Here is a 21,628-nt window from a genome sequence, read left to right on the forward strand (position 1 = left end):
TGTCTAATTATTGATCTTGGATAGGGGCAGAAGCTGGGGTTTCTTACTATGTCATGATGTTGATGTCCTCTATATTTCACTTTTAATTTTTTCCAAAACAGATGTCAAAGATCACTCATCTTGGGATCGCATAATTGCCATTTTATAAAAAATATTATATACTTATGGAAAAATACAAAAGTCAAAAGCATATACCTAAAGTTAATATAATAAAATCAACACACCCAGGAAATGAGCAAAAATGTTAATAAACAGAACAATAGCAAATTGAAAAATTCTCTTATAACCTCTTTTCCTTAGTACTAATCAACCAAGAGTAACATCTCTCATAATTTTTAACACAATAGAATAATACTGCTTGTATATTTTTTATATAAACAGAATGATATATTTTGTATTCTTTTGTGTCTACCTTCTTTCATTCAATATTATGCTTGTGATGAATAGAAATCAATTAACAACTGTTTTTTTCTTCTCATTTGTTTTTCTCTTTCTCTCTAGAGGTTCTTGGCAGCCTTCGTGTTTTGCCGTTTGTTTTTTTAAATTTCCATATGTAAAATAAGTTACATTCTTAATACTGTCTAGTCAATAAATCCCCTACTCTCATGTTTCTTTTTAACTTTTTGCTTAGTCAATAAAAATATGACTTTTAATTTTATTCCATTTCTTCTTCTTCATTTTTAGCTTAAATATTTTAGTTAGGACAATCCATTATTTCTATAACCTATAATTTGCTACTACATAAAGTAACTATTGCCATGTTTCCTTTTCCAAAATATATCTTCATGTTACTTCCAAATGTTTCAGCTAGAAATATATCTTGACTACCTTAGAGAAGTTTGACTTGTCTCATTTATTATATAGTATTTATTTTCTATAATATCTGTAGTAAATTTATTCTATAATATCTATGGTAAAGTTCTCTATTCTATAATATCTATAGTAATATATAATTTATATATAGTAATATATATAATCTATTCTATAATACCTGTAGTAATTTTTTTAAAGATTTATTTATTTATTTATTTATTTATTTATTTATTTGAGACACAGAGAGATGGGGATCCCTGGGTGTCTCACTGGTTTAGTGCCTGCCTTCCGCCCGGGGCATGGTCCTGGAGTCCCCGGATCGAGTCCCCGCATCCGGCCCCCTGCGAGGAGCCTGCTTCTCCCCCTGCCTCTTTCTCTCTCTCTGTGTGTTTCTCTCATGAATAAATAAATAAAATCTTTTTAAAAGAGAGAGAGAGGGGGGGAAGAGACACAAGCTGAGGGAGAAGCAGGCTCCCTGCGAGGAGCTTAATGTGGGACTAGATCCCAGAATCATGCCTTGGGCCAAAGGCAGACGCTCAACCGCTGAGCCACCCAGGCGTCACAACCTATAGTAAATTTTTGACAGTGTTAAAGGGTCTTGCACCACTGAGCAGATACCTAAATAATCATTAGATGCATCAGTTGCTCACTGATTTAAATTCTAATTGTATGAAATTATAAATTGTTACATTATAATTAAGTAGTAATTATCTACCTCCTTGAAACAAGCACGCACCTCTTTCTCATGTACTACTTCACTATTGTCACTCCTCCTAAAATTATACTATGAAGGGGATTCTTTCTCTTCACAGTTATGCATTAGTCCCTACAGTCTCTATACAGCATCTGACTTGAGACTGCGTGGTGCTTGGCACATGGGGCACTCTGTGGCATTGTCATTGCCCTCTCACATCTAGAATTCATTAATTCCACAGGGCCTGGTTACAAAAATTAAATTACCAAGGTAGTCCAAAAATAATGAAACACCTGGATCTGAAGTTCAGTTTCTATAAAACTATGGACACCTAGTTTTCTATAGGTGTTTCAGTTTCTATGAAAACTCTAAGGTCTCAAAACAGATAAGTTCAGGATTGTAATGCCTACTGAGCAAATAAAGTCAGAAAATGCAACAAACTGTTATGAGGAGTGTGTGGCTCTTTATTTAGTCAAGAAAGATGTCATTGGTTGATTGCATTTATGGTTCTGGTTCTTCTCTTTTTTTAACCATATCCTTTCCCATGTGACTGCAGGCCTTCTCACTAAAAAGAGACAAGTGTCTTTTTCTGCCTTTTTTAATCTGAGGATTCTGAATTCAGCCATTTGACTTGTTTTGGCCGATGTTATAAAAGTCAATTTCATATAACTAAGTTCTTTTGCTCCTACTTTTGAAGCTGTGTTGCTGCCCAGAGAACATGCTGGGACCTGCTGCTAGAGGATGATAAACACAAGGAGAAATCATTCTGTTACCCAATCTGACAGCAAACTGACTGCCTGACAGATATGAGTGACTTAGCCCAGAATAAGGTGAACTGCACACCCAAACATAGGCAAAATCCCTGACCTGCACAATGGAGGGCAAAATAAATGCTCATTATTTTAAGCCACTGATATTTGAAGATGGTTTCTTATAAAGTATACTTATGGGAATATAGGCCTGATACAGAAATCAGTACTTAAAAGTGGAGGGCTGACATATTAAAAATATAATAAAATATATTATGTTGGTTGGCAGAGGCTTATAAAATAACTATGATACCCTTTGCATCCAAGAAAACTAACAACCTGTTGGAATATTGAAATATAATATGAAATATATGTTTTTTTTTTCTTTATCCCTTATTCCTGGAACAAGAAATTCCCTTGGAATTTCGTAAGTGATATATGGGAGAGGTACATCTTTTGTTATTCATAACAAGATTATTTTAATCATATCTGAATTTATGCTAATGAGGTGATGCTCAGTGAGCTCCTCCATAGCTTCAGAATGGGGGCTGGTTGCCAGAGGAACCAGTCATGTGATTAAAAGAACTGGAGGCCCCACATCCCAAGCTAAGGAAAGGAGAGATGAGCTAGAAATTGAGTTAATCACCATGGGTCAATGATTTACTCATTCATGTCCTAAGTAATGGAGCTTCCTCAAAAATTCTGAATGACAGGGTTTGGAGAATTTCTGGTTGATGAGTACATGGAGCTGCTGGGAGTAAGGCATGCCAGTTGAGGGCAAGGAGACTCCACAACCCACCCCTTCCTATATATACTTCTTCCCATGCATCTCTTCTAAGTGGCTGTTCCTGAGTCCTTTAGAATAAGTCAATAAAAGTAAATAAAATGTTTTCCTGAGTTCTGTGAGCAATTCTGGCAAATTATCAACCCTGATGAGGGAGTTTTGGGAAACCCTTGACGTTGGTAGTTGATTTGTCCGAAGTGTGGGTTGCCCTGGTTTAGGATTGTTGACTGAAGCAGAGCAGTCTTATTAGACTGAACCCTTAACCCAAAGGGTCTGCACTAGTCTCAGGTAGTTAATGTCAGAATTAGATTAACTTGTAGGACACTCAGGATGATGTCTGGAGAGTTGTGTAATTGGTTGGTGTAGGGGAAAAAAAAAAAGAAAAGAACATACATTCAGTGTCAGAATTTTGATGTTAAAAACACAGTAGTTTTTGTATTATATAATGGTAGACTATTCTATAAAATTATATCCTTCTATTTTAGATGGAAATTTTATATGATAAATTCCTGAGTGTGAACAAATAGCTCTCCAAGCTAACTACTGGAAGATGCAGCTGATTCCTTTTAACTGAATATTACAAGAAAGAAATGTAGCCAAAAGAAAAAAAATATATAACATTCTATCTTAGATGGAAATTTTATATGATAAATTCTTGAGTGTGGACAAAAAGCCCTCCAAGCTAACTACTGGAAGATGCAGCTGATCCTTTTAACTGAATATTACAAGAAAGAAATGTAGTCAAAAGAAGGAAAAAAAAAGTGTATGCAGTTTTCAAGAGGCAGCCAGAATTTGCTACGTTAGAAAGATAACATTGTTTCTAACCCTGAGCAAGTATAATAGTAGCAAAGAAGATATGGCCTCAGAGTACAGACCTCACAACCATGGAGGTAATGACCTTTTAAAAGTTAAGGCAGTGCCTCCTAGGCACATTCAGCTCTCCCTGAAGAACTTCTAGGAAGTGTTAGTTCATAGTACACAGAAACTTTGCCTCAAAATAGTAGAAAAATCCAGAATGGGGTTCATAGCAAGTAAGAAATTATGAGTATGGCTCTTGTCGTATGGGTTGGATTATAATAAGTGGATAATAAATTTCACATAGCTTTTCAGGAAATAATAATGAAAAGGTTCCTACAACTTGAGCCAAAATGGGCTGATTCTGCGTCTGTTGTTTTTTGTGTTTTTTTTTGGGGGGGGGGCTGTAACATTTTTATTCGATAGTGTATTAGAAAGAAAAAAATACATTTATTTTAAGCTCTTGCCTTTCTGCATATTCTCCTTCTGTGATAGGCAAATTGGTGTTGATCCTTTTGTTGGCCTCAAAACCACTGCTTCCTTTAAGTGATCTATTTCAATTGTATTTTGCCAGTTTAAAGGGCTTCTGTTTGCAAATCTTTTTTTAATAATAAATTTATTTTTTATTGTGTTCAATTTGCCAACATACAGAATAACACCCAGTGCTCATCCTGTCAAGTTCCCCCCTCAGTGCCCATCTCCCAGTCACCCCCACCCCCCGCCCTCCTCCCCTTCCACCACCCCTAGTTCGTTTCCCAGAGTTAAGAGTCTCTCATGTTCTGTCTCCCTTTCTGATATTTCCCACACATTTCTTCTCCCTTCCCTTCTATTCCCTTTCACTATTATTTATATTCCCCAAATGAATGAGACCATATAATGTTGGTCCTTCTCCGATTGACTTATTTCACTCAGCATAATACCCTCCAGTTCCAACCAAGTTGAAGCAAATGGTGGGTATTTGTCGTTTCTAATGGCTGAGTAATATTCCATTGTATACATAAGCCACATCTTCTTTATCCATTCATCTTTCGATGGGCACCGAGGCTCCTTCCACAGTTTGGCTATTGTGGACATGGCTGCTAGAAACATCGGGGTGCAGGTGTCCCGGTGTTTCATTGCATCTGTATCTTTGGGGTAAATCCCCAACAGTGCAATTGCTGGGTCATAGGGCAGGTCTATTTTTAACTCTTTGAGGAACCTCCACACGTTTTCCAGAGTGGCTGCACCAGTTCACATTCCAACCAACAGTGCAAGAGGGTTCCCTTTTCTCTGCATCCTCTCCAAAATTTGTGGTTTCCTGCCTTGTTAATTTTCCCCATTCTCACTGGTGTGAGGTGGTATCTCATTGTGGTTTTGATTTGTATTTCCCTGATGGCAAGTGATGTGGAGCATTTTCTCATGTGCTTGTTGGCCATTTATATGTCTTCCTCTGTGAGATTTCTGTTCATGTCTTTTGCCCATTTCATGATTGGATTGTTTGTTTCTTTGCTGTTGAGTTTAATAGTTCTTTACAGATCTTGGAAACTAGCCCTTTATCTGATACGTCATTTCCAAATATCTTCTCCCATCCTGTAGCTTGGCTTTTAGTTTTGTTGACTGCATCCTTTGCTGTGCAAAAGCTTCTTATCTTGATGAAGTCCCAATAGTTCATTTTTGCTTTTGTTTCTTTTGCCTTCGTGGATGTATCTTGCAAGAAGTTACTGTGGCCGAGTTCAAAAAGGGTGTTGCCTGTGTTCTACTCTAGGATTTTCTATTGTTATAAGCAAATCTCAGAACCTCCAAATTTTTACTAGGGAACAGGCTGAGAAAATACTACAATATGTTTTGGTGCCTTTTTAGAGGTGCCCAAGGACTAGTGGCAAACAAATGATGTTCAAAGAAGTGAATGCAAGAGAAATGAAGGAAAATGGATTAAGAAACCTTGGGTAGGGAATAGGATCAGTGTCTTTTAAAAGGATACTTCCCACTTTCAGAGTAGACATCTCAGACAACACTATCCCAGCAGGATGTGAAAGTCAATGTGGACAAGCTATTGCTCTGAACCTTCCATTATTCATCTCTCTTTAGATTGAAAGCGCTCATTGTAGTTATTCTACCTGTCTCTTATCATTGCATCTTTTGAGTTTGTCAGGGTGTCTTCTTTAGCTCATTATCTCCCTTATGAGAGGGACTTATTTGGCCTTGCAGTTGATCATAAGGTCCTATACTTTGGGCTGAACCTTATTAAATGGAGCCTTGTTGGGGCTTGGTAGGGAATGAGTTTTTGCAAGTAAAAGCAACGTAAATAATTGTGGCCAGAGGGAAAAAATTTTCATAAGAAGAGAATGTGATAATTCTGAGGAGAAGAAAAACTAATATATTGAGAGCAGAGTGATTAAAGACAACCAGTAAATAATAGATTGGAAGGTTAGGCAGGAGCCACATCACGGGGAGTTTTGCAAACAGGGGTAAAATGCTTCTATTTTCTCGGAAGTGTAATGGGACATCTTTGGAATATTTTATGCAAAGTTTAATATGATTTAAGTTTTAAAAATAAAATAAGTTTTCTCTGCTTTCCTATAAAAAGTGGATTTTATGGGAGCAAGGATAGAAATACGAAAACTAGCTATGAATCCAGAACCTAAATGATAGTAACTATTCAGGTTGACATTTTGTGGGGATGCCTTTAGGAAAATGGAAGGAGAAAAAAAAATCTCAAAAGATAAAGCTCAATAATATTTCCAGTAAATATTCGCTATTATATTATATTTATGTCCTCTATCTAAAAAGGAATTGTTAGTTGGAAGAGTAAATATTTATGACATTGTTTTGTTTTCCAGATCTTAACCAGAGCCAGAGTATTAAGTATCACAAATATAATTTCTTGAATCATTATATCTGTTTCTTTAATGCTGCTTATAAATATTTATTTAATAGCATGTATTGCTTCCATATCTCATATCTATCTATTCTATCTCCTTGTGCCTGAAACACACCGAATATAGTTCACAATATTTCTATTTTTATATTGAACACTGTATATTTTACAATTTTCTTACCGAGTACTTACAAATTGATTTGAATCCTTCACGCCATTAAGGATAGTCAATATATCCTAAATTACTTATTACATATGACTCGATTAAATTCGTTCAATGTTAATACTAAATCAGAACAAAATCATCATGATTCTACTCAAATAATAAGAACATTTTCTTCATGACATCTTTAAAGTAGCTAGGGATCCTGGCGGCAATATTTAACAGAAAGCTGTTTGTAGGCACTTAAAGGGCTGCTGAAATATACGCACTTGGCAGGTAAAAAACTGTGCATCTTGTGTATAAATAGTACCACTAGTTAAAATTGCATCATCACCAGACTTTAACAATAGTTCATTGTTTCCTTCAGTGTGATGGCTTTGTCAAAGCACAAGTCACATTTTTTCTTTTTTTTTTTTTTTTTTTTTTTGCTCTTTAGGATTTATCAGCATTTAGGAGGGAAAAAAAATTCAAACTGTTCTTATTAACCACAAGATTTTGCTTCATCCTACAACTGCCTATGACTTCAATATTTTCCCCCACTTTCTTCAGTGATGAGCCAGAATGGCATTTGTATATGCTCTTCCCTCTACCCAGAAAATCCTTACCTCTTACACTTCTTGCACATGGCATTCCTTCTGGTTCTTTTTCATTGTTCCCACCTTAGCAATTAATCTATGTGTGAGTTCAAGTTGTCTAAGTAGAGGCCAACATGCAATTAGACATCCAAGGATCTTAACGAAGGGAAATACCTGTGAAGGAGTAAATGGTAGGCAGGCTGAGGAGTTGGGAGGTCAGCCAGACAGCAATGGAGGCTCATCCCTGTGAAGGAATAGGGGAAGGATGAAGGCACACACAGCTGCAGTACATCTAGTACCTGTCCTAGTATCAATTTCTTCCTTGCATATCATACTTGGCTTTTTAAGCTTCATAGCCCCTCCAGTAAGATTGACTCTCTCCCATGATGCAGTTCCCTCTTTGATGTCGTGATACTTTCACTATTGTTTTTTCATATGTTGCGGACTTTCCAGAAATGTGTGTTGAGATGTTTCATCCTTGGAGGTATCCATTGTGGTTTCTATTATATCGTGAATCTCATTTTTATTTTTTATTTTTTTTAATTTTTTTTGAAGATTTTATTTATTTATTCATGAGAGACACAGAAAGAGAGGCAGAGACATAAGCAGAGGGAGAAGCAAGCTCCCTGTAGGACCCCGATGCGGGACTAGATCCCAGTATTCTGGGCTCATGCCCTGAGCCGAAGGCAGACGCTCAACCACTGAGCCAACCAGGTATCCCTCATTTTTATTTTTTAATTCTCATTCAACTCGAACCAATTGCTCATTGGTTTTTATATAATCCAAAAATCTCTGAATATTGGTAAGAGAAAGGGGAATATTTACTTTCTTGGCTTGGTATTTCCTACAAATTTGCAATCTGTCACACTTTTTTACTAATTTTATGGATTTCATTTTTTTACATTGTTTTCTGAACAATTTTGTTTATTTCCTCGACCTTTTGAGAACTTTAATGTTTTTCTCCATTAATAATTTAAAAATTATACTTCATATTTTAGTTTTCTGTTACTCATATTTTCAACTGCATATTAAACCATTCCTTTCCATCATTTCCTAGAATAAAATTCTAGAAAGCCAACATGTTTGGCCTTCTTTCACTTTTACCTTATATGCTTCCACATCTCCTATATAGAATAATCTATGTTGTTGGAGAAGGGAACCATACGGCAAGGACCTGAGATGGTCTATAGGAGCTGCACGTGGTCCCTGGCTGACAGTGAGAATAAAGAGACCTCAGTCACAAGGTGGCAAGGAGATGAAGTCTGAGCTGGAAGAAGTCCTTGAGACTTGGATAAGTTCCTAGTCCTGGACACACTTTGATTTCAACTCGGTGAGACCCTGAGCAATGTACCCAACACACCCGTGCCTGGACTCCTGATCTGGAGAAACTGTGACAACACGTTTGCATTGTTTTCAGCTGCTAAGTTTGTAGTAACTTGTTACATAGCAATAGAAACTAATTCGCCATCATCATTTCTTGCCTCAATGATTACAATAGCCTCCTAACTGTTCTCCTTACCATTAATACTGCTTGTCTATTCTTCTAAGCAGAATTTTAAAAATTAACTAGAAAACCATCCAATAACCTCTAATTTCAGTTAGTGCAAAAGGCATAATCTTTACAGTAAGTCTAAAATACTTGTGTCCTAGAAAACATTTTGTCTTACCCACATACTGCTCCCATCATTCTGTCTGTAGTTTTAAAACTTTCGTTTTTCTTGTTTCTGAGTCTGTTTTGTTTTGTTTTGTTTTTGTGGGTTTTTTTGTTTGTTTTTTGTTTTTTGTTTTTTGTTTTTTTTTTTTAGTTTAACACTTTATACCCATTTCTGCTTCAGGCACTTGCTTTTTCTCTTTCCTTTGTTTGGATTTTTTTTTTCTCCTACACATATGCAAGTCTAATTGCCTCAGTAAGGCTTCATGGAGACTCAATGTAAAATAACACATTTCTTTATTTCTGTAATCTATTATTGGTGCTCTGCTTAAAATATCCATATCACATATCACTATCTTACATTGCATATATTTTCTTGTTTATTTAGTTATTGTTTGTCACCCGTAAAAGAATAGAAGCTATATGGGAATGAGGACTTTGCTGTGTTCATTGCTTTATCACCGGTAGTTAGAATACTGCCAGGAAATAGTAAATATTTGTTAAATAAATGAATAAGGAAAGAAAGGAAGTTTTCTCAGTGATTTTGTGCCTTTTTTAAACATTTTTCACTATCTGGTTGTAGTTCCAGATTATAACTTACTATATAACATGCTAGATTTAATTTATAAATTGAATTTTTAAGGCTATGTTCTTAAGATATAATGCTAGGGAATATTAAGTATCTTATAAATTACTGCATTTACACTGACCTAAAGCTGTCAAAGGCAATCTGTCTTTTTATATAAAAAAAGGAATGATAAAATTCAAGAGAGATTTGTTTGAAGCTACTCCACAACTGGAAGATCATAAAAACCATAAGATAATATTTAAAATACTTTCCTGTTTTATAAGAGTAATTATAAATTTAGAAAATTTCAAAAATAACTACTTACTCAAGTTAATAACTACATATTGATTATAATATAAAGCCCTTAATGACTAGAATTATATTTTCATTCATATCTTAATTTCTTATTTTCCTAGTTGTTTTAAGCATTGCATTTTCTCACAAAACTATGAAAGGAAACTCTGTAACACAATATTTAGTGATCAGCCTATTTGCTACATATGAGATGTTACAAAACACCTGACGTTAATAATAAAAAAATTAACCCACCACCAACTTCAGTATAGCTGCTCAGAAATACACACTAACATGACTTATAGGGTGATTAAAAGCATGAAAGCTAAATTATGGTTAGGATAAAATATAAATATACTTTTAAGATAGATGAACACTACTCAAATATTAAAAGTGCAATCTATTATTAAAATTATGATAGGGATGCCTGGGTGACTCAGTGGTTGGGTGTCTGCCTTTGGCCCAGGGTGTGATCCTAGGGCCCTGGGATCAGATCCCACGTTTGGCTCCCTGCGGGGAGCCTGCTTCTCCCTCTGCCTGTGTCTCTGTCTCTCTCTGTGTGTCTCTCATGAATGAATAAGTAAAAAATCTTTTTAAAAAATAATTTAATAAAATAAAAAAATTGCGACAAACTCAGTTTGAGATATAACAATCATTTGTCTTCAAATGCATGAGGGAAGTTACAGAACCTTATTTTCATTGTGTACACCACTGAGATAATCATGTACCAAAGTTGCTAAATACAAAATCTCAATGAAACTATGAGATGTTAATGTTAAATCTCTTGGTTTATTTGTATGATGTTGTAAGAATAAGGCAGGTCACAACATTTTCAAATTACATGAGAAATTTTCTATTTCTTTGGCTATACAAGGGAAAAGAGGCTATGTATTTTTGGCCACTTCTAAGCACAGGTCAAGCATGCAAGCTCCACATTAAAAGATCATTGTGAATGTCCCAAGAATTCTCTTTCTTTTGATAGTTTCTCAGACATTGGTTCCTGGAGAAACTGCCTATGTACCAGACTATTTTAGGGGTTCACAAGGGAAAAAGGTAAGATGATTGGAATGCTTGTGGAGTAAACCATGTAAGAGTCATTGATCATTTGTAGTAGTCCTGGGAGAATAGAAGTGGATGATATTTGACAAATGTGGGATATGATCTGTGTTGGAATTTATAGATATGGGTTATTTTCAGAAATTAAAATCAAGAAATATAGTGATATTACATGGATTATAACTTCAAAAATCGACATCACAGTGGGTATCAATACAACAAATTCAGACTTGTCTTTCACCCATCTTAACCCCCATGCCTGGGCACATTAAGTTTTAGAATATAAAGGGAGACTTCTGTTCTAACCCCTTATAGGAAGACAAAAATAGAATAGTAAAAAATGTTTGCTCCTTATGAATTGTGCAAGCCAGAATGCTACTTGGCAAATATAAAGGATCAATTTGTGTCTTAGTTTCAACACATTCTAACTATGTGAACTCATCATAGCCTTTATTTCTTTTTTATATAAACTGTCACATTAGTAATAATATCCAGTCTAACAAACTTCTAGTTTACTCTGAAATTAATATGAAGTAAATGAGATTAAATGCTTTTATTGTTTGTTTTGTTGTTGGTGCTTGCTGTGGTGGTAATTGTGGTAGCACAGGTGAGGCTGTGGAAAGAGAATATTCTGTTGTTGAAATTTTTTTTTAATTTTTTTTTAATTTTTATTTATTTATGATAGTCACAGAGAGAGAGAGAGAGGCAGAGACACAGGCAGAGGGAGAAGCAGGCTCCATGCACCGGGAGCCCGATGTGGGATTCGATCCTGGGTCTCCAGGATCGCGCCCTGGGCCAAAGGCAGGCGCCAAACCGCTGTGCCACCCAGGGATCCCCTGTTGTTGAAATTTTTAAAGAAATGAGATTAAATTTCTTTGCAAATTAAATTTGTTTATGTTCTGTGCTAGTATATTTAAATTGAAAGAAAAAATAGTGAATGTAACTGCACATATATTGAAGATACTTAAGATAACTGAATATAACTATATTGAAAAGAACTAGAAATGTAACTTTGTTTTTTTGGTTTTTTTTTATTTTTTATAATAAATTAATTTTTATTGGTGTTCAATTTACCAACATACAGAATAACACCCAGTGCTCATCCTGTCAAGTGTCCCCCTCCGTGCCCGTCACCCATTCACCCCCACCCCCGCCCTCCTCCCCTTCCACCACCCCTAGTTCATTTCCCAGAGTTAGAAGTCTTTATGTTCTGTCTCTCTTTCTGATATTTCCCACACATTTCTTCTCCCTTCCCTTATATTCCCCTTCACTATTATTCATATTCCCCAAATGAATGAGAACATACACTGTTTGTCCTTCTCTGATTGACTTACTTCACTCAGCATAATGTAACTTTGGAGATGAAAGACTGTTTTGTCCTTCTCTAATTTTCTTCCTAGGTTCAAATAATGATTTTAGGTCACCATTCCACATCCTTAATAAATAAACATATTTACTTTAATTTTGTTGTTAGGTTCTATTTTTGAAATATGTAATCTGTTTTTTTCTATTTTTTTTAATCCTATCCAAATACTCTATGTACCTCTCATTTGAAAAAAGAATTTTGACATAGTACTCAGAATAAACAAGGTGTGAAAATAATCGGAATTTAGTACCATTGCATATATACAAGTAAAACAGTTTGAACTGTATTCATTTAATACATTTTTAAAATTGAATGTATCCTACATATCAGATACTGTGCTAAATGTTGGAGTTCTCCAGTAAACAAAACAGACAAAATTTCCTGGGCTCATGGTATTTTCATTCTACTGAGGACAGAGGCAATATACAACAGTCAGGATAAATAAAATAAATAAATATAACCTATTACAAATAATTGAAACTAAATAAAATAACAGTTAAATGTCTTGTAGAATAATTGGGATTGAGATGTTGCTAAGGTGAGAAAATGTGGGCTTGCATTTAAAATAGGGCTTTCTCCAGTGAAAAGATCTTAGAGAGTAAGTAAATAGGCATCTGGTGAAAGAAAAGTTTGAAGGAGAAATAGTCAGGACAAAGACCCTGTGGTAAGAGTGTGGTTGCTGTCCCCAAGAAAAGTAAAACATTTGGAACCAACGAGATGGAAAGGATGAAGGAGAAGATGAGTAAGAGAGGTAATTTGCCTTTTTCTGGATGAAATAAAGAGCCATTGTAGAATTTTGAAATGAATAACAATATTTGACATTATATATATATCATATACAATATATATAATACATACAGTAAACACATATTTGCATATACATGCATACATACTTATAAACATATATGTATGCATACATATATGTACATATTCTGATTTGATGTTCAGAAAATAAAATAGACAAGATTATAAACAGGAAGACCAGACTTCCTGAAGACTCTTTCAATAATTCAATTATGGGATAATGGTGGCTATAATCAGGGTATTATGGAGGTGAAGGAGTTTGAAGTGCTTGAATTGGATCTATTGGGAAGATAGAGAGTCATGAATTTGCTCACTAGATTGGATATGAGATGTGAGTAAAATGGAAACAGAGAATTGACCCCATATTTTCTTACTTCATCAACTGAAGGGTTGGATTTGTCACCAACTAAGACAAAGAATTTATTAGAGGTTTAGGGGAATATGTGAAAATTTTAGTTTTGATGTATGTTAAATGTCCTAATGGAGATATTAAGAAAATAATTGGAATTACTAAACATACCACAACACAGTACTACAGTATTCAATATTTGTCTATGTATTTACCTTTACAGTGAGTTTTATATGTTCATATGCTTTTGTGTTCTTTAATATCCTTTTATTTCAACTTGAGAAACATTAGCATTTTTGTTTTTTGTTTCTGTTTTGTTTTTTAAAGATTTATTTATTTATTCATGAAAGAGAGAGAGGAGAGAGAGAGAGAGAGAGAGAGAGAGAGAGAGAGAGAATGGAGAAGTAGGCTTCATGCAGGGAGCCCAATCCCAGATCCCAGGATCACACCCTGAGCCAAAGGGGACTCAACTGCTAAGCCACCCAGGTGTCCCCCCCCCTTTTAACCATTAGCATTTTTATAGGAAGATCTAGTGGTGATGAACTTGTTTATGAAAATTCTGTACTTCTTTATTTTTTGAAGGACAGTTTTGCTGGGTATATTATTCTTGGGTGGCAGGTTGTTTTATATTCTCTCAGCACATAACGTATCTCATCACTCACTGTAGCCTATGAAGTTTCTGCTGAGAAATCTATTGATGGTGTAATGGAGGCTCCCTTGTACATGGTGAATCACTTTTCTCTTGCTGCTTTCAAAATTTTCTCTTTGTCTTTGATTTTTGATGGTTTGACTATAATGTGACTGATATGAGCTTCTTTGGGTTCCTCTTAGTTGGAATCCTTCAGACTTCATGAATCTGGATGTCCATTTCTCTGTCCATATTTGGAAACCATTATTTCTGTAAATAAGCTTTGTACTCCTTTCTCTCTATGTCCTTCCTCTGGGATATATAAGTTTGGAAATGAGATAATAATGCTAGTTAAAGATTTAGAAAAATGAAAGTTTGAATAAATAAGTTACAGTCATTAGATCAGCTGAGATCATCACAAAAATATATGTAGTTAGTCAAGGAAGCAATGAGATGTTGAATCTAGAGCACTTCATCACTAAGAAGTCAGAATTAAGAGGAAGGACTATCAAAAAAAATTGTATTGCAGAGGCAAACACAAGTAAATGTATAAAGGTATAATTCATCTATTGTTACTTTTTATTTTTCCTCTAAAACATAATCTTCAAACCATTGAATATTAAACTATTTGTTTAAAATAATATTTATGATTTCTAAGCAATATTGCTTATTTGGAGTACTTATTTTTCATCATAACTTGGTCTTACTTTGTGGCTTCAGTCATTTAAAAAATTTCTATGAAACTTGTAATAGTCATTTCAATAATTTTATTTTATTTCCAATATAATCTCTGTTTATTCAGAGTCTAATCTCTTTCTTCTTCCTGGTTCACTTCTCTCTTACCATTAACTGTCCAGAAATAGTTTTGATTTTGTTGTTTATCTGTTCTATTAAAAAGTAACTGGTTATTTATTTTAAAAATATAGATAGCTAACATGAGTTTTCTCTGTCATTATATAAGAGAAGTATATCTTGTATAGTTCTCTCATCTGAAGGGTAGTGCTAGAAAGGGCCTGTATGTTCTTTTTATCAACTGACACACTATGCCTGTATATGCTTGACTACAAGGCAGTAATAGAATACAGAATGAAAGGGGATTTTTGTTGGGTGATGTTCATTCAGGAAAGCCAGATTCCTAGATTTTCCCAAGAAGAAATTTTCCCTGCCTGTGCTAAATTCTCAGATGCCAGTTTGTCTCTCTCCTTCAATTAAGTTCTTGATGTGTTTCTCAATTCTTCTGTAATATCTGTGTTTTCTTATAGCGGTACCAATGTCAGTACCTTCATCCTTGCAGCCTCCTTCTGTGAATATCCTGGTCAGTTATTGCCTCATCTGTTCCCATGCAGTATGAAGGTGTTTAATGACACTGACCTGCTGATGGACACTTGCCTTCATTCCCAACACACATATACCAGCTCATCCAGGTATATGAAGGTAAACTTGCTAGTTGGGTATTTTAGCACTCATGACTAAATGCCATCTTGTTATTTATTTCCTAAGCCAGACTGAATAGGGCATATTTTTTGAAAATATAATTATTATACTACTAGGTTAATATTCTATTATATGAAAACAATGACAGTGATGTGGAAGAGGAGGAGGATGACAATGATATGAATAATTGATGCTTTAGAAATTAACTTCTTTTTAAAATATTTTTCTTTTTTTAAAGATTTTATTTATTCATGAGACACACACACACACACACACACACAGAGAGAGAGAGAGAGAGAGAGAGAGAGAGAGAGGTAAAGACACAGGCAGAGGCAGAGGCAGGCTCCATGCAGGAAGCCTGATGTTGGACTCGATCCCGGGACTCCAGGATCACGCCCTGGGCAGAAGATAGGCCCTAAACCGCTGATCTACCTAGGAATTAATTTCTAAGAAGTACTAAACTTATAGAAACAGTCTTCCAAACAGAGATCAAGTGGATATAAGACTCTTGGCAATACATTATCTCAGACTTCTGCCTTTTGGGTTATATTCTTACAATGAAAGTTTAAGGTTCATATTAGTTACTAAAGACTGAAGACTATGTCTTCCTTAAGCAATGGTTTTATAGATTTGAATTTCTGGATTTTTATTAGTTTACTTCTGAAGGAACAACAGTAGGTGCTAATAAACGTCTACTAAACACTCTTCTGTAAATTATTTCAATGTATCTTGTAACAGCAATATATGTTATGAACTTATAACTTTATCTCCTTGCACAGTTATGGAAAATTGAATTTTCAAGGAGGGGTAGGAAAGAGGAAAGGGAATGTTATAGGTATTATCAAAGGAAAATTTTCAGTGGACAAAGATTAGCAGGTAAAGAAGACTATATTCAAGGCTATTGCAATAGGGAAGAGAGATTAAAACTCAGTCTGAACTCGACGCCATTGAAACAAAGGACTGGAGAGATTATAAAGCAGAATAGGAATGGGTGATCACAGGCGTCTGTATTTCATAATTGGCCTCACCCAAAGGAACAAAAACTTGTGGTGTGTTCATGACATGAGTTAGTTTTATAACTCTGAGCAAGGGCCCTGTTGAATTTAGGCTCCTGCCCTCCCACAGAGACTAGGAGATAGAGGTGCTATCTCTTTTGCTAATAATTTTTTTTATTTTAATTCCAATATAGTTAAAATACAGTGTTACATTAGTTTCAGGTCTACAATATTCAACTATTCAATAATTCTCTAAATTACTCAGTGCTCATCATTAGTGCACTTTCAATCCCCTTCACCTATTTCACCCAACCCACTCACCAGCCTCCCCTCTGGTAGAATTAAAGAGGTTTGATCTCTATCTATCTTATCATCAGTTTGATCTCTATGAGTTAAGAAACTGTTTTCGGTTTGTCTCTTTTTATCCTTTGTCCATTTGTTTTGTTTCTTAAACTCCACATAAGAGAGAAATCATACAGCATTTGTCTTTTTCTGACTGATTTATTTTGCTTAGCAGAATAAATTTACTGTTTAAATCCAACCATGCTGTTGCAAGTGGCAAGATTTCATTCTTCTTTATGACTGAATAATATTCTATTGTATATACATCACATCATCAGGGTAATGCAAATGAAAACTAAAATGTAATGTCACCTCACACTTGTCAGAACAGATAAAATCAAAACACAAGAAACAAGTGTTGGTGAGGATATGGAGAAAAAGGAATCCTAGTGCATTGTTGGTGAGAATGCAAACTAGTGCAGCCACTCTGGAAAACACTATGGAGTTTCTTCAAAAACTTAAAAATAGAACTACCCTATAACCCAGTAATCACACTACTGGGGATTTACCCAAAGAATACAAAAACAATGATTCCAAAGGTTATATGCACCACTAATAATATTGCTAATGATATATTTAAATGGATGGCTCCCAGGTCCTTGAGAAAGACAAGCTATAAAACTATCAAAGGCTTTTTTTTTTATGATAGTCACAGAGAGAGAGAGAGAGAGAGGCGCAGAGACACAGGCAGAGGGAGAAGCAGGCTCCATGCACCGGGAGCCCGACGTGGGATTCGATCCTGGGTCTCCAGGATCGCGCCCTGGGCCAAAGGCAGGCGCCAAACCGCTGCGCCACCCAGGGATCCCTCAAAGGCTTTTTAAAAAGATTTACATCTCAAAGGGGAAGTGAAATAATTTGCAATTACAGGTTTTCTAGAGTAGATACACTAAGAGTGGGGATGGAGGGACCTCTAACCTTAGGTCATCTGGACTCTGTAAGAGACAGGTGATAGGGAGGTCAGGGGCCAAGGGTCAGGAAGAAGCATGTCTAAATATTTGTTAAGGTGAGGATAACATTAAGGTCAATATACATCATTTGTACCAGTTCTCACAGCAGGCTTATGAGAGAGACATTATTTTCTTTCCAATTCTTAGATGAATCTCAGTGATTGAAGAGATCTGGCAAAATTTATAAGGCTATTTATGGTAAACTCAAGATTCAAACTTACTTCTATTAACTGAAAATTATTTCTTCCTAACCAGAAATTTTTATATGAATATAAAACATTGTTATCTAAATTTTCATTCTTCTATCTTCCATTTTTATGCCCTATAAAGCTAAATTAAGAAAGAATCCAGGAGAAAAAATGAGACATTAATAGACTCTAAAAAGCTGCAGAACTTACAAAAGAGATTTGAAAGGTTAGGGATCAAAGGCCTTGTGTTTTGAAATTGCACATTATCTATACCAAATCATTATACTAATGAGTTCCCACTGTAGAGTTCACATTTATAAAAAAAAGGGTTTTCATATTACAGATGTAGAGTCAAATTTTCCTAATGCATCTCCTTTTCCTTTTGGAAGTAGCCTTACCTCATTAAGAATGAGGGCATTTTTTTCCTAAAACTGTTTCTCTTTAAATTGATAACTTTATTTAATAAATGTCTGCCAGGAAACTACTGTACTATGATATACTCATCTCTAAACACATTTTTTTCGCTGTCATATTACAATTCTATGGAAGATATGTTCCACTTGGAGTCCAGCTTGTACCTTCTCATGTATACTGAGGTAACAGTGGACTCCCATGCCAATCCATAGAAGACTCCAGTCCTATCTTACTCAGTGAGGTTCAATGATCCATAGCTATTTTTAATTGCTTAACCTTTCTTTGGATGCACTGTTACATGTAAAGTTAATATGCAAAGCAAACTTATGCTTAATATTGCTGTTTGGATAAGGATTCAGACTCAAAAATCTTCATGCTGTGATCAGTACCTCTTAACGACCCCTGAAGCACTGTGGCAAGAACATGAGACTCCATAGAAATCATTTGGAAAAGAGCTATCTGATATAACCTCCACATATTTAGATAAGTAAAATGAAAGAAAAAATATAACAATCCACATCTTGCATTTTACATAAAGTATAAAATAAACCTTTAGCCAGGTTAGTACTGGTCCATTGTAATTTTCAAATTACTACTTCTCAGATAATTAGAAATCCATATTGAATGAAAAGAAAGTTTTGGGACTCCTGGGTGGCTCAGTGGTTGAGCATCTTCCTTCAGCTCAGGGCGTGATCCCGGAGTCCCAGATCGAGTCCCATGTCCGGGTCCCTGAATGGAGCCTGCTTCTCCCTCTGCCTATGTTTCTGCCTCTGTGTGTGTGTGTATCTCATGAAAAATTATTAAAATCTTAAAAAAAAAAAAACTAAAAGAATATTTCAGATTTGAAACGTCCAAGTACAAAAACATGTGTCCTTCTGGACTTGCTTAATTCAATGAAAAGATCATTTCATTTATTTGATTGACACATGCCAGTCTTTGTTATCACATTCATTAAAAAATGGATATTTATTACATAAAATTATTGAAACTAATACATGATGATAAACCAAATTCCCAACATTTGTTTTTCTCAAACAAGTCAGCACTGATGATTTACCTTTTGGAATTTGATGATGTCAAGAATAGAGACCTCAAAAGAAAAAGAAAAAAAAAAAAAAAAACAGAGACCTTTATTTGGAAACCTTGAATATTATCCTATTGGGAAAACTGATCTCAAAAACAGTCATTCTAGCTGTTACTTCTACCAATTAAACTCCAAAATTATTTAGATACATGTCTTCACTCAAATGGATAATGTCCCACTTGCTAACTTATTTAATTCACAAGATTATTACACTATTTACTCACCATTATCTCTCTGTCAAACAATATAGTAGGCATTAAAGTTAATTTAAAAATATGGATCAGGAGTGTCGGAAAGATGGCAGAAGAGTAGGGTCCCCAGGTCACCTGTCCCCACCAAATTACCTAGATAACCTTCGAATCATCCTGAAAATCTACGAATTCGGCCTGAGATGTAAAGAGAGACCAGCTGGAACGCTACAGTGAGAAGAGTCCGCGCTTCTATCAAGGTAGGAAGACGGGGAAAAAGAAATAAAGACACAAAAGGCCTCCGAGGGGGAGGGGCCCCGCGAGGAGCCGGGCCGAGGCCGGGGCGAGTGTCCCCAGGACAGGAGAGCCCCGTCCCGGAGGAGCAGGAGCTGCACCAACCTTCCCGGCGGGCGGAAAGGGGCTCGCAGGGAGTTGGAGCAGGACCCAGGAGGGCGGGGATGCCCTCGGGCTCCCGGGGACACTAACAGACACCTGCGCCCCGGGAGAGCCCCACACCCCGCGGCCGAGCTCCCTAAGGGCTGCAGCGCGCACGGCGGGGCCGGAGCAGCTCGGAGAGGCTCGGGCGGCGGCTCCGCGGAGGGGGCTGCGGGGCGGGAGCGCGAATCCCACAGCGCAGGCCCCGGAGCACAGGGCGCCGGGACACAGCCCAGGATCCGGCCTCCCCCGGGACAGGCAGAGGCCGGGAGGGCCCAGGACAGCGAGGACGCTCCTGCCCCGAGCTGAGCAGATCAGCGGCCCCGCCCCGGAGCCTCCAGGCCCTGCAGATGGAGAGCTCTGGAGTTACTGCGGGAGCTGACTCCAGGGCTCCGGAGCTGGCCCCGCCACTGCGGTTGTTCCTCCCGGGACCTCACGGGGTAAACAACCCCCGCTGAGCCCTGCAGCAGGCAGGGGCAGAGCAGCTCCCCCAAGTGCTAACACCTGAGATTAGCACAGCAGGCCCCTCCCCCAGAGACCAGCTAGATGGACAGGGGAAAACAAATTATTGACCAAACAACATTGGAAAGTTCCAGGGGATGTCGAGGGATTTACAGTATACAGAATCAGAGGATACTCCCCCTTGTTTTTTGTTTTTGATTTCTGTTTGCTTCCCCTCCCCGTTTTTTTCTTTTTTCTTTTCTTCTCTTTTTTTCCTTTTGCTCTTTCTTTTTTTTCTTTTTTCTTTTTTTCTTTTTCTTTTCTTCTTTCTCTTGTCTCTTTTTCTCCTTTTCCCAATACAACTTGTTTTTGACCACTCTGCACTGAGCAAAATGACTAGAAGGAAAACCTCACCTCAAAAGAAAGAATCAGAAACAGCCCTCTCTCCCACAGAGTTACAAAATCTGGATTACAATTCAATATCAGAAAGCCAATTCAGAAGCACTATTATAAAGCTACTGGTGGCTCTAGAAAAAAGCACAAAGGACCCAAGAGACTTCATGACTGCAGAATTTAGATCCAATCAGGCAGAAATTAAAAATTAATTAAATGAGATGCAATTAAAACTAAAGGTCCTAATGACGAGGGTTAACGAGGTGGAAGAAAGAGTGAGTGACATAGAAGACAGGTTGATGGAAAAGAGGGAAACTGAGGAAAAAAGAGACAAACAATTAAAAGATCATGAGGATAGATTAAGGGAAATAAATGCCCGAGAAAGAAAAATCTACGTTTAATTGAGGTTCCTGAGGGCGCCGAAAGGGACGGATATCCTGAATATGTATTTGAACAAATCATAGCTGAAAACTTTCCTAATTTGGGAAGGGAAACAGGCATTCAGATCTAGGAAATAGAGAGATCCCCCCCCCGAAAATCAATAAAAACCGCTCAACACCTCGACATTTAATAGTGAAGCTTGCAAATTCCAAAGATAAAGAGAAGATCCTTAAAGCAGCA

This window comes from Nyctereutes procyonoides, unplaced genomic scaffold (genome assembly GCF_905146905.1).
Source record: "Nyctereutes procyonoides isolate TBG_1078 unplaced genomic scaffold, NYPRO_anot_genome, whole genome shotgun sequence".
Taxonomy (NCBI): Eukaryota; Metazoa; Chordata; class Mammalia; order Carnivora; family Canidae; genus Nyctereutes; species Nyctereutes procyonoides.